Below are 12,946 nucleotides of genomic sequence, written 5' to 3'. Positions count from 1 at the left end.
AACACTGATTGATCGTCAATCTCACCTGCTGTTGTGCACATTCAACTTTGTATAGAGCAAAGGATTCAATGGGAATATTTCATTCATTCAGATCTAGGATGTGAGCTTTGAATGCTTCCTTTATTTTTTTGAGCAGTGTAAATAAGGATGTACGGAGAGGATGGAAGCCCTATGGCCTAAATATATTAGATGAGAGAAAGTAGTTTACAATGTGAGCTAATTGCATTTTAAATTTGAATAAGGGAACAGAACAATTTCTTTTTGGTAATCCACCTGATAAAATCAAAAGGAGGCAGCATTTGATGAGGAATATCGAATTTTAAAAATTTGAATTATTGTATTATAATTGAAGATTGAAGGCATATGATATTGATAACCAACTAAATAACTAACTAACTGACTAACTAACTAACTAACTAACTAAGTAACTAAATAACTAACTAACTGACTAAATAAATAAATAAGTAACTAGCTAAGTAAGTAACTACCGTAAATAGACAATTAAATAAATAACTAAATAACTAACTGACTAAATAAGTAAGTAAGTAAGTAAATAGATAACTAAATAACTAAATAACTCTATAACTAAATAACTAACTAACTAAATAAGCAAGCAAGCAAGTAAATAGATAACTAAATAAATAACTAAATAACTCTTTAAATAAATAAATAAGCAAGCAAGCAAGCAAGCAAGCAAGCAAGTAATAGATAACTAAATAACTAACTAAATACTGTAACTCTTTAAATAAATAAATAAATAAGCAAGAAAGCAAGCAAGGAAGTAAGCAAGTAACTAAATAGAAAACTAAATAACTAACTAAATAACTCTTTAAGTAAATAAATAAATAAGCAAGCAAGCAAGTAAGTAAGTAATAGATAACTAAATAAATAACTAAATAACTCTTTAAATAAATAAATAAATAAGCAAGGAAGCAAGCAAGTAACTAAATAGAAAACTAAATAACTAACTAAACAACTCTTTAAATAAATAAATAAATAAATAAATAAATAAATAAATAAATAAATAAGCAAGGAAGCAAGGAAGTAAGCAAGTAACTAAATAGAAAACTAAATAACTAACTAAATAACTCTTTAAGTAAATAAATAAATAAGCAAGCAAGCAAGTAAGTAAGTAATAGATAACTAAATAAATAACTAAATAACTCTTTAAATAAATAAATGAATAAATAAGCAAGGAAGCAAGCAAGTAACTAAATAGAAAACTAAATAACTAACTAAACAACTCTTTAAATAAATAAATAAATAAATAAATAAGCAAGCAAGCAAGCAAGCAAGCAAGGAAGTAAGTAAGTAATAGATAACTAAATAAATAAATAAATAACTAAATAACTCTATAAAAAAATAAATAAATAAGCAAGGAAGTAAGCAAGTAACTAAATAACTAACTAAATAACTCTTTAAATAAATAAATAAATAAATAAATAAATAAATAAATAAATAAGCAAGCAAGCAAGCAAGGAAGTAAGTAAGTAATAGATAACTAAATAACTAACTAACTAAATAACTCTTTAAATAAATAAATAAATAAGCAAGCAAGGAAGGAAGGAAGCAAGTAACTAAATAGAAAACTAAATAAACTAAATAACTCTTTAAATAAATAAATAAGCAAGCAAGCAAGTAAGTAAGTAAGTAATAGATAACTAAATAAATAACTAAATAACTCTTTAAATAAATAAACAAACAAACAAACAAACAAATAAATAAGCAAGCAAGCAAGCAAGCAAGCGAGCAAGTAACTACCGGTAAATAGATAACTAACTAACTAACTAACTAAGCCACTCACTAGGGGCGGACGGAGGGGTCTGGTGGCGGGGGTGGGTCTGGACGGCCTCCAGGGCCCCCTCCCAACCCCTCCGACCAAGCGCCGAAGCGAGGCTCTCCTGGGCGGCGGAGGCGGGCGGGCGCTGGGGCGGCTCGGCCCCCGGGCGTGGCCAGAGCGGCTCCCGAGAGGCTGGCGGGCTCGCTCGGGCCGGCAGGGCGGCGGCGGCGGCGGCGGCGTGGATCCCCCGTCCGTTGTTCCCCCCCGGAGGAGGAGGAGGCGGAGGCGGCTCCGGGCGCGAGGACCCGATGGGACCCTGAGCGAGTGTGGGGAGAAACAGCCAAGGCGGCTCCAGGTTCCCCCCGTTCCCCCGCGGCTGCTCCAGCGGGTAAGGCGGGGGCCCGTCTAGCTGCCCTCTGGGGGACCCTGGGTTTTTTTTTTGGGGGGGGGCATTCCTGGGTGTGTGTGTGTGTGTGGGATCCCGCCTGCCTTTGCTTGGAGGCCTCGTGTGGGGAGGGGCAGAGGCTTCCTTTGTTCCTCCCAAGGGCGCCACCGAGGGGCTGGGGGGGCGGGTTTGGGGGGGGGAAGATTTCCCCGGCTTTGTTCTCCCTCCCAAGCCCCGGACTCCCCAGCCCATGTGGTCCGGCATCCCCCTCCCCCGCAGGAAGCAGGGCGGCGGCGGTTCGAAAGACCCCCCCCCCTTTGAAGCTGCTGGGCGTTGGAGAGACCGGACGAGGGGGGGGGGGGGTTGGAGGGCTCCGTTTGCGACTTGGGGAGGGCCGGTTCCGATGGGTCGCTTCGCCCCGTTTTCGTTTCGCTTTGCCCCCCCCCCCCTTACCTTCCACTAAACCTGGACACTTCCTCTTCCTGGAGGCTTCCTGGGGGATTGGTGGCTTTGTTGAAGGGGGGGGGCACCGGATCCTGCTCTTCTCCCCCTCTCTAAAATAAAGAAGGAAGGAAGGGAAGGAAGAAAGAGGAAGGAAGAGGAAGGAAGGAGAGAAAGAGGAAGGAGAAAGAAAAAGAGGAAGGAAGAGAGAAACAAAGAAAAAGGAAGGAACGAAAGGAGAAAGAAAGAGAAAGAAAGAGAAAGAAAGAGGAAGGAAGGAGAGAAAGAGGAAGGAGAAAGAAAGAGAAAGGAGAAAGAGAGAGAGAAAGAGAGAAAAAGAAAAAGGAAGGAAAGGAAGAAAGAGAAGGAGGAAGGAAGAGAGAAAAAAGAGGAAGAGAGGAAGAAAGAGAGAAACAGAAAGAAAAAGGAAGGAAAGAAAGGAGAAAGAAAGAAAAGGAAAGAGGAAGGAAAGAAAATGAAAGAAAGAGAAAAAGAAAGAGGAAGCAAGAAAGAAAAAGAAAGAGAAAGAAAGAGAAAGAAAAATAGAAAAAAAGGAAGGGAGGAGAGAAAGAAAGAGAAAGAGAGAAAAACAAAAAGGAAGGAAAGAAAGAAAGAGGAAGAAAGAAGGAAAGAAAGTTTCCCCATTTCCTGCAATAGCCTGCCCACGCTTGCCCACACCCATCATGCAATGCCCTCCCCCCGCGCATACAAACAACTGTCCTGTGCATGCCCATGGGCCACATTGAAGCTTCTGGAGTTCCAATTCGGCCCTTGCGCCATTTTTTGCCACCCTCAGGGTGCAGGAGGCTTTACCGAGGCCCGGGGAGAGCAGAGACCACGGAGAAGAAGGCTGAAAATCAGCTGGCTGACATAGGGCAACCCCTCACATGGCCTCAGATATGGCTCCATGTGCCATTTGTGGCAGGTGTGCCATAAGTTTGCCATCATGGGTATAGGTGCAGTGATGGCGAACCTATGGCACAGGTGCCACAGGTGGAATGCAGAACCATATCCATTGGCACGCACGTAAGCCATTGCCCTAGCTCAGCTCCAACATGCATGGGTGTGCCGGCCAGCTGATTTTTGGCTCACCCAGAGGCTCTGGGAGGGCGTTTTTGGCTTCCAGGGAGCCTCCAGGGGGATGAAGAAGGGCGTTTTTACCCTCGCGGGCTCCAGGGAAGCTTTAGGAGCCTGGAGAGGATGAAAATTGAGCCCATTGGGCCCACCAGAAGTAGGGAAAGAGGCCGCTTCCGGCCTCCAGAGAGCCTCCAGGGAGCAGGGGATGCTGTTTTCACCCTCCCCAGGCATTGAATGGTGGGTGGGGGCACTCGCGCATGCCTGTTAGCACAAACACACACTCTTTCGTCACCCGAGGAAAGAAAGATTCGCCACCACTGGTCTAAGGCCTCCTGCTTGAGCTGGAGGTGGGACCACTCCATTTCCCAATCCAGAGGACTCTGAGCAGGGGCCCCCACTTGCCAAGACTTTAAAAGTTGCGATCACACATCAAGATAGTGGTTTTTGTGGTGGTATTTATGGTGGCGAAGAGACGGTTGAATGGCCTGGAATAATGCGTTGCCGAGTGACTGCAAAGCAGGAATGGGATGTGTATTTTTCCGCTGAGCCCCAGATACCAAATGTGTTCAGTCTCGTTGTTTGAATTATCTGACCGTTTTCATTGTTGGTCGATGAGTCCAGTTTAAATTCAAACTAAAAATAAAATGGTCCAACCCTTTCCAACGCTGACCGCTTTGGACTTGATGGTATCCTACACTGGGCAATGTTAGAATCCTAAATTGAAAATATGTGGCAGTGGTGTTTGTTCAACCAAGAACCCAGACTAATATAAGTAGAGATTACATATTATTTACAGTCTATACAATAGTCAGTAAACAGTCAATGACATACACACCAAGCAATCCTATGCAAACCAGATATCAGCAGTTCTATACATACAGCAGCTGGCCAATAATATTCCCTATCAGAACACACAGTTCTATAATATTTCTCTTCTGCAGAACATACCATAAAATTTATTTATTAGATTTGTAGGGCGCCCCTCTCCGAGGACTCTGATAATACCTTAAGTATTACTTATATATACAGTGATACCTCATCTTACAAACACCTCATGATACAAACTTTTCGAGATACAAACCCGGGGTTTAAGATTTTTTTGCCTCTTCTTACAAACTATTTTCACCTTACAAACCCACCGCCGCCTCTGGGATGCCCCGCCTCCGGACTTCCGTTGCCAGTGAAGCACCCGTTTTTGTGCTGCTGGGATTCCCGTGAGGCTCCCCTCTATGGGAAACCCCACCTCCGGACTTCCGTGTTTTTGCGATGCTGCGATTTCACTGATGCTCCCTTCACTGGGAAACCCCACCTCTGGACTTCTGTTGCCAGCGAAGCACCCATTTTTGCGATGCTGGGATTCCCCTGAGGCTCCCCTCCATGGGAAACCCCACCTCCGGACTTCCGTGTTTTCGTGATGATGCAGGGGAATCCCAGCAGGGGAATCCCAGCAACGCAAAAATGGGCGCTTCGCTGGCAACGGAAGTCCGGAGGTGGGGTTTCCCAGCGAGGGGAGCCTCAGGGGAATCCCAGCAGCGCAAAAACGGGCGCTTCGGCTGGCAAAAGGGGTGAATTTTGGGCTTGCACGCATTAATCGCTTTTCCATTGATTCCTATGGGAAACATTGTTAAGTCTTACAAACTTTTCACCTTAAGAACCTCGTCCCGGAACCAATTACGTTTGTAAGACAAGGTATCACTGTATAATATACCATAGTACTGTATTATATATAATACCATAAGCATTACTTACATACATAAAACGTAGACCAACATTTATCACACAGCAAGTCCATAGTAGAGTCACACAGACAAAAACTAACATGGAGAGCAACATAGAGCAATAGCCAAGAGAGAAACTCATCTGACTTCCTTTTATAGCTAATTGCAGCCCTAGCCCTTAAAGCAACATTATGCTATTTCTTCCAAACCTACATTGCTGGTTAGTTAACCCAACAATTACTTATGGGACCGCCTTCTGCCGCATGAATCTCAGCCACCAGTTAGGTCCCACAGAGTCGGCCTTCTTCAGGTCCCATCAACCAGACAATGTCGCTTGGCGGGACCTAGGGGAAGAGCCTTCTTTGTGGGGGGCCCGGCCCTCTGGAATCAGCTCCCCCCAGAGATTCGTACTGCTCCCACCCTCCTCGCCTTCCGTAACAGTCTAAATACTCATTTATGTCACCAGGCCTGGGACCATTCGATCTTAGGCCCCGTGGCCGATCAATGTTATGTGTGGCTCTAGACTGAGTGTGTATGATTGATTTTTAATTATTAGGAATTTTAGGTTAGATTTTTAGCAAATTAATTGGATTTTTCACTGTATCATTTTTTAAAAATTATATAATAATAATTAATAATAATAATAATAATAATAATAATAATAATAATAATTTATTGGATTTGTATGCCGCCCCTCTCCGTAGACTCGGGGCGGCTAACAACAAGAATAAACACAACATGTACAATCCAATAATAAAAACAACTACAAACCCCTATTATAAAACCAAACATACACACCAACATACCATGCATAACTTGTAATGGCCTAGGGGGGAGAGCTATCTCAACTCCCCCATGCCTGGTGGTATAAATGAGTCTTGAGTAGTTTACGAAAGACAGGGAGGGTGGGGGCAGTTCTAATCTCTGGGGGGAGTTAATTCCAGAGGGCCGGGGCTGCCACAGAGAAGGCTCTTCCCCTGGGGCCCGCCAAACGACATTGTTTGGTCGACGGGACCCGGAGAAGGCCAACTCTGTGGGACCTTATCGGCCGCTGGGATTCGTGCGGTAGAAGGCGGTTCAGGATATATTCTGGCCCAATGCCATGTAGGACTTTAAAGGTCATTACCAACACTTTGAATTGTGACCGAAAACCGATCGGCAGCCAATGCAGGCCGCGGAGTGTTGCAGAAACATGGGCGAATCTAGGAAGCCCCACGACGGCTCTTGCGGCCGCATTCTGCACGATCTGAAGTTTCCGAACACTTTTCAAAGGTAGCCCCATGTAGAGAGCGTTGCGGTAATTGTACCTCGAGGTGCTGAGGGCATTTGTCACTGTATTTATTTATTTTTTTAATTATATGTTGCAAGCCGCCCCAAGTCACAAATCCAATAAATAAATCAATATAAGCAATAGCAGGTTTGAAGATGTTCCTGTGTTTACAATGCAGACCCAACCTGCAAAAAGATAATTACTGTTGGAGGTGCTAATTTTGTACAGGGGTATCGGGGCTCTTGCAATTTGCACGCTGTGGCTGAGGTGGGCTTGGTGTGATAACCTGAAGTTTCACAACAAGAGGTTGGAAAGTATCTCTCCCTCAACGTTTTTACAGGCAGAGCGAGTTGCATTTACGGCTGGAGCTCACCTTTTAATGTGTAATTCAGGCCTGGTTCCCCACCCCCTTTTTGCTGAGATAAATCTAGGTTTTATTTTGTGGCATCTTAAAGCATTGATTGGGGTTTTTTTCCCCCCAGGCTAATTTTGCCCAGAGCTATCTCTTTCGCAGCAGCCGGCTCTGCTGGTTTTTCTCAGTAAGTCTTAAAATAAATGCATAATTCACATCTCAAAATCTGCCACTCCTTGATTCCAGTTTCACTTTCTGCTCCATGGTTTGCCTCTGAAACGCTTCTTCCAAGCCAGGCGATTCCCTTTGTAGAAGGTGCCAATTTATTTGAGGGAATTTCCTGATGATTTGCCCCATTCAGGTGGTAACCAACTGCTTGGATCAACTAGGGCTGGTTGGTTGACTTTGATTAGTGCCATCAAGTCATGGCATAGATTAATATATGTCATATTTTTTGGAGTATAAGATACATTGGAGTATAAGACACAGCTTAGTTTTTGGGGAGGAAAATAGGGAAAAGAATCTGCTTACCAGGTATTAATCTGGCTAGCGTCCTTAGTCTGGTCAGATTCGGCACATTATTTTATCCCCTGGTTAGGGCTTTAAAAAAACTTTATTCGGAGAGAGTAACAATGAAAGAGCTTGCAAGCTGGCAAGAACTGGGAACATTGTTAGCACCTGGTTAGAGCTGGAAAGAAACTGATTTGGAACAAGTTTGAGCAATAAAAAACGACTGGAAAGTCTTAGGGCTGGGGAAACGTTCTTTGCAGAGAGTAACTGAAAGAGCTTGCAAGCTGGCAAGAACTGGGAACATTGTTAGCACCTAGTTAGAGCTGGAAAGAAACATTAGGAGCAAGTAGAGAAGGAAGGAAACCCCCCCCTAAAGTGAGAGGGTTTGGAAAACATTTTTTAGAGAGAGTAACAATGAAAAAGCTTGCAAGCCAGTAAAACTTAGGGCTTGGAAAACATTCTTCGCAGAGAGAAACAATGAAAGAGCCTGCAAGGTAAGAGCTGGGAAGATCGTTAGCAGTTAGTTAGGGCTGAAAAAAACCCCCTACATTCAGAATATAAGACAGCCTCTTTTAGGGAGGAAAAAGGTGCCTGCGTTGTAAAAAGCGGTTTACAATGTCAACCTCCTGCCCCCAACAATCGGGGTCCTAAGGATGGAAGGCTGAGTCAACCTGGAGCTGGTCAGCATTGAACTCCTAATAGTGGAATCTCACCACTGCTCCACCTATGCGGAAATGTGTCTGACATACTTTTGCAAGTTTGCCGCAGAATTTCAAATGGCAGGGAGGGATCGTTTTATTGGCGTCTGCTCATAAAAAGGTCAAATACCACTCAGGATTCTTTCAGAGGTATTGGGTAGTGTGGCGTGAGTAATCTACTTGGTTAATCGGGGTTGAAAGTTCCGGAGAAAGAACAGCGTGCGTTGACATTTCTCCCGGCTCTTCATCGCAGGAATAAAACCCTTCATTAGGAAGGATTTCTACAAAAAATGTCCATCTAGTAATAGATTAAATTTAGCTCTCTAAGAAAATTCGCTGATGCCTGACAATGTAATGTCCAAGTAATTGGCAATGGAGTTAAAGGACAAACTGAAGGATGCAAGGTTATTTTACCCACAAAAATGGAAGGACTTTTTGATTCCCACAGTGGATGAATGAAAGGTTTGGTGGGTTTGCAGAGATGGCCAGATTTATATTTTTATTTAATTGGATTTATAAACCACCCCTCTTTGAGGATTCGGGGCAGCTTGCAACATATATAAAAAAATGCAACATCATAATCCAATTAATTTAAAACAATTAATCTGTTGATTGCTTGGATTAAAGAAAAAATACTTTTGTTTTTGTTTCTGCTTGGAAACCGTTTCTGGACTTTGTGCTTGAGGTAGAACTTTGGGGGTTTGCTGATTTGGTAGCTTTCTTGTTATAGAAATAGCTAGTACAGTGGTCTCTCTACTTACGAACTTAATTCGTTCCGTGACCAGGTTCTTAAGTAGAAAACTTTGTAAGTAAAAGCAATTTTTCCCATAGGGATCAATGTAAAAGCAAATAATGCGTGCAAACCCATTGGGAAAGAAATAAAAGCTTGGAATTTGGGTGGGAGGTGGAGGAGGAAGAAGAGGAGGAGGACAGTCGCTGCCCAGAGCGAAGGGAGCGTTTCTTTTCTCTGGGCACTGGCGGAGGTTTATTCCCTCTCCAAGTGTCCAAAGAAATGGAAACGCTCCGTTTGCTCTGGGCTGCCAAAGCCTCCTTAAGCGCCACCGAAAGGCTCCTCTGGCAGCCCAGAAAAGCCCAAGATGGCTGGGATTAAAGGGGGAATGGCAGGAAACTGGTCGGGCCTTCGTGCCGCTCTCAAATTTCCTGGGAATTTTTTCCCGGCTTGGATTCTTAAGTAGAAAATGGTTCTTAAGAAGAGGCCAAAAAAATCTAGAAAAGTTCTTAAGTAGAGGCATTCTTAAGTAGAGGTACCACTGTATTGGTTCTTTTAGGAAAGTGAACACAAGAACAAGGGGACACAATCTGAAGTTAGTTGAGGGAAAGATCAAAAGCAACATGAGAAAATATTATTTTACTGAAAGAGTAGTAGATCCTTGGAACAAACTTCCAGCAGACGTGGTAGATAAATCCACAGTAACTGAATTTAAACATGCCTGGGATAAACATAGATCCATCCTAAGATAAAATACAGAAAATAGTATAAGGGCAGACTAGATGGACCGTGAGGTCTTTTTCTGCCATCAGACCTCTATGTTTCTATGTTTCCCAACCTGTTCTACTGTAGAAAATACTGTGAGCTGTTGTCCAATTGTATCGGGCTGAACCTTCCATCCACATCTTCTGCCAGGATGAATCAGCACAAGGGTGGGGAAGCCTTATCTCGCTTCTAGCCCTTCCCTTGCAGCTTCATTGCTCAGATAGGAGGAGCAATGGAGAATGTCAGTGGACTTGGCTTATCTCCAAAACTCAAGAGCAGGACCGAAAAAAAAAGTTTATTTATTTATTATTAGAGTTGGAAGGGACCTTGGAGGACATCTAGTCCAACCCCCTGCTTGAGCAGGAGACCCTACACCACCCCAGAGAGATGGCAGTCCAATCTCTTCTGGAAAGTGTCGAGTGTTGGGGCGTTCACAACCTCCGCAGGCAAGACGGTCCACTGGTCCAGGGGGAGGCGAAGTTGGCTCTTCTATGACTTCTGTACTTCAACTCCCAGAATTCCTGAGCCAATCATGGTAGCTCAGGAATTCTGGGAGTTGAAGTCCACATACTGCATCACAGAAGAGCCAACTTTGCCTACCCCTGCACTGGTCGATCGCTCTCACCGTCAGAAAGTTCCTCCTTATTTCCAGGTTGAATCTCTCCTTGGTCAGCTTCCATCCGTTGCTCCTAATCTGGCCCGCTGGTACCCTGGAAAATAATGTGACCCCCCTCCTCTACATGACAACCCCCCAACTATCCACGCCCAGTTCCCGGCAGCCCCTCCAACATTGGAACTCTGCTATCATCTCTCCCCTAATTCTTCCTTTCTTTATGCCCAATTCCTGATTAACTTCAGTTGTATTTTGTGTTTTGCCTACTAATGCTTTTTCCTGTCTTTTGCAAATACGTGTGTAGAACGAAACACGGAGAGCAAATGATAGCATTGTTGCTGGCTTTACTAAAAATAACACCCTTGCAAACTGTGCTTTGGGACGAGCGGTGGAAGGTTATAATTTGGAGGCGCCGTTCAAAAAAAAAAGTCCTGCTGAACTCTAAGATTGGATAACAAATCCGGAGAGGGATGAACGCTTATGTCGAGTTCTCCATGGCTCAGAGTTATAAATGCACTGACAAAACACAAATTTGTTAAGTGTTCCATGTTTTTGAAAAGAACAACAAAGATAGTTAGGGGGCTGGAGGCTAAGATATAAGATAAATGGTTGCAAGAACTGGGTTGGGCTAGTTTGATGAAAAGAAGGACCAGGGGAGACAGGATAGCAGCCTTCCAGTATCTCAAGGGTTGCCACAAAGAAGAAGGGGTCAATCTATTCTCCAAAGCACCTGAGGTGGAACAAGAAGCAATGGGTGGAAACTAGAATAGAATAGAATTTTATTGGCCAAGTGTGATTGGACACACAAGGAATTTGTCTTGGTGCAGATGCTCTCAGCGTATGTAAAAGAGAAAGAGACATTTGTCAAGAATCATGTGGTACAACACTTAATGATTGCCATAGGGGTCAAATAAGCAATGAAGAAACAATATTAATAAAAATAGAATAGAATAGAATAGAATTTTATTGGCCAAGTGTGATTGGACACACAAGGAATTTGTCTTGGTGCAGATGTTCTCAGCGTACATAAAAGAAAAAGAGACATTTGTCAAGAATCATGTGGTACAACACTTAATGATTGTCATAGGGGTCAAATAAGCAATGAAGAAACAATATTAATAAAAATCTTAGGATACAAGCAACAAGTTACAATCATACAGTCCTATGTGGGAGGAAAAGGATGATAGAAAAACTAGTAGAATAGAAGTGCAGATTTAGTAAAAAGTCTGACAGTGTTGAGGGAATTATTTGTTTAGTAGAGTGATGGCGTTCGGGAAAAAACTGTTCTTGTGTCTAGTTGTCTTGGTGTGCAGGGCTCTGTAGCGACATTTTGAGGGTAGGAGTGGAAACAGTTTATGTCCAGGATGCGAGGGGTCAGTCAATATTTTCACTGCCCTCTTTTTGACTCGTCCAGTATCCAGGTCCTCAATGGAAGGCAGGTTGGCAGCCATTGTTTTTTCTGCAGTTCTGATTCTCCTCTGAAGTCTGTGTCGGTCTTGTTGGGTTGCAGAACAGAACCAGACGGTTCTAGAGGTGCAGATGACAGACTCAATAATTCCTCTGTAGAACTGGATCAGCAGCTCCTTGGGCAGTTTGAGCTTCCTGAGTTGGTGCAGAAAGAACATTCTTTGTTGTGCTTTTTTGATGATGTTTTTGATGTTAGGTGACCATTTTAGGTCTTGAGCTATGACAGAACCTAGGAATTTGAAGGTCTCTACTGTTGATATTATGTTGTCTAGTATTGTATCCGCTCGAACCATTCGCTTTACAGTCCGACAGTCTTTCTCGGACAACTTCGACTTTCGACCAGACCTGTGCTTGGCTGAGGACGTTTTCCCTTTTCTTTCAAAAGCAGTCATGACTTTTGAGACATGACCTCTTGAAACGCCAAACATCCGGGCACTTTCTGTGACACTAGCGCCTGCCATTCCCAACAATTTGGCCTCTTTGAAAGTCTGAGAGCTCTGCCTTTTCTAGAAGGTTATCACCAATTTCCTTAAATTTCTGTTTAAAAAAACATATCAAATAACAGAATGTTTTTAAAAAACATTAAAATATGTCAAGTTTTGATTGATTTGAACATGTTCAAACATTATGATGCCAAAAAGTCAAGTGTTTCCATTTCTTTGTCCACTCCCTGTAGCTTGTGTTATTCCATTAAATCATAATTAGAGTGAAGTAGGCTTTGAAAACTCCATGTTTTGGTGGGCATGTCAATGCTAGCCAGTATTTGCAGTCAATGCAAGACAGGGTTGTAACACCAAGCTAGTCTAAGGATTGCATGCATACCTGGTTTTGCACATGAGTAAGAGGATTACAGTAGGTTTCAATGAGATCATATTTTCTAACTAGTCATGATGATCTAATTGAAATGTAGTTTACTCCTCTTACTGGAATTAATTCATTGTTTGGAATTAGTGGATACGATTGCCACATTTTTGGATAGAGAAGTCAGGGCTACTCTTCCTCTTTGTATACACTGCTCAAAAAAAAATAAAGGGAACACTTAGAAACATAGAAACATAGAAGTCTGATGGCAGAAAAAGACCTCCTGGTCCATCTCGTCTGCCCTTATACTATTTCCTGTATTTTATCTTAGGATGGATC

At 43.0% G+C, this 12,946-nt stretch overlaps 1 protein-coding gene across 3 annotated transcripts in view; it reads left to right on the top strand.

Moving 5' to 3' along the window:
• The first annotated feature begins 1,942 nt into the window (after nucleotides 1-1,942).
• The window catches only part of TSPAN14 (tetraspanin 14), a 63,836-nt gene continuing 52,832 nt past the window's right edge, over nucleotides 1,943-12,946 (top strand). Inside the window, exon 1 of one of the 3 annotated variants that reach the window (XM_070751921.1) lies at nucleotides 1,943-2,168. The gene's annotated coding sequence lies outside the window, so the exon portion shown is untranslated. Of the gene's footprint in view, nucleotides 2,254-12,946 lie in introns of all 3 variants that reach the window. The other 2 variants (XM_070751923.1, XM_070751924.1) reach the window with 2 other exon arrangements.

This window comes from Erythrolamprus reginae, chromosome 5, assembly GCF_031021105.1.
Source record: "Erythrolamprus reginae isolate rEryReg1 chromosome 5, rEryReg1.hap1, whole genome shotgun sequence".
Lineage (NCBI taxonomy): Eukaryota > Metazoa > Chordata > Lepidosauria > Squamata > Dipsadidae > Erythrolamprus > Erythrolamprus reginae.
This window is presented reverse-complemented; position numbering and strand designations above follow the sequence as displayed.